At 43.2% G+C, this 1404-nt stretch overlaps 1 pseudogene; it reads right to left on the bottom strand.

The window, feature by feature from the left end:
* The window catches only part of LOC133707866 (nifU-like protein 1, chloroplastic), a 6023-nt pseudogene extending 4956 nt beyond the window's left edge, over positions 1-1067 (bottom strand).
* Between the last annotated feature and the right edge of the window lie 337 nt (positions 1068-1404).

Raw genomic sequence — 1404 nt, 5'->3', positions numbered from 1 at the left:
TTAAACTCCTCACGAAAATCCATCGACACTGTATAAACATGTCGAGAAATCAAAAGCTCTCACCTCAACTGTGGTCTCTCTGTTTTCTTCATCAAAGACTTGTTGAATCTCCTTGAGTGCATCTGCAAACTTTTCTTTAAGCACTCGTTCAATCCCCATTTTCATGGTGGTTGTTGAGCTAGGACAGCTTCCACAAGCCCCTGTTTCAACATTTCAGGTCAATTCCTTTAAATTACAGATTCTCATTACCACAAACTAAAACTAAAACATTAACTTTATTTCATGATCAAATTACATGTATGATTTGGAATTAACAGAACCCAAAACTCAGAATTGGGAAAACAAAACAGAAATGAAATCCCACCTTGGAGCTTGAGAGAAACGACGCCGTCTTCGACGGACACAATGTCAACGTTTCCACCATCGTTGATGAGCTAGGGGCGGACGTCCTCGAGAACCAAGTCAATGTTGGGAACTGTGAGCTCAAATTGCTTGGCCGAGTAGAGTCCCGGAGAAGCAGAAGAAGACTCGGCGGCAGCGCTTGCGTTCGAAGCTCTAATGGCTGAATAGAGAAAGATTATTCTTTGAGGAGCTAGACGGCACCGTTTTACAAGCATAAGTTATGGGGATTGATGGGATTTCGCTGGGATTTGAGAAGAAGGAATTGGGGTTTTGGGCAACCAGGAGAAATCAGAAGGAACTAAATACCCACCGAAAGGATTTGCATCCAAATCCAGGCCTTAATTTATCAAACCATGAATAACCCAAATTAAAACCAAACGGAGAGGGTTTTAGAGAGAGAAAGTGTGTGTGTGTGTGTGAGAGAGAGAGAGAGAGAGCTTGCTTGCGGAGGCAATGGCGCAGGAGAGACAGTAGCGGGAGTGAGCGGAGGAGAGGGAGGCGGTGGTGGCTATGAAAAGAGAGCGAGAGAGGAAGGAGGAGAGGGCTAGGGTTTTGGGGAAGAGCCAGAGAGATGGGTCACCAGTTCTTTCGGAGATAAAGTGAGGATGAAATGGGCTGCCAGAGAGAGTGGGAAAACTGACCTAAGTGTGAGGGAAAGGAAAATTTTGTTCCCCCGTGTTGAAATTTTTAACTTAGTCTTTTCCGCGTTTTTTTTAATTTTCAGAATCAAATCGTAGACATCGGTCAACAGTAAAAATCGATGTCAGTAATATGCATAGAAATCGGTATTTGAGGAATCGATGTTAATGACATTTTTTTACATCGCGTGTATTCCTCACCGATGTAATTGTCATGATGTCTAAGGCCAAAATTCTAGTAGTGATTCTTGGACTCTTTTAACATCATCACCTCCTTTGGAACAGGCATGGCTCCTAGAGTTTCAACTAGACCAAGGGACTTAGTTGTAAACTTAGTGGGGAACTCAGGCATTCTTACCTTCTT

Source organism: Rosa rugosa, chromosome 5, assembly GCF_958449725.1.
Source record: "Rosa rugosa chromosome 5, drRosRugo1.1, whole genome shotgun sequence".
In the NCBI taxonomy this organism is placed as follows: Eukaryota; Viridiplantae; Streptophyta; class Magnoliopsida; order Rosales; family Rosaceae; genus Rosa; species Rosa rugosa.
This window is presented reverse-complemented; position numbering and strand designations above follow the sequence as displayed.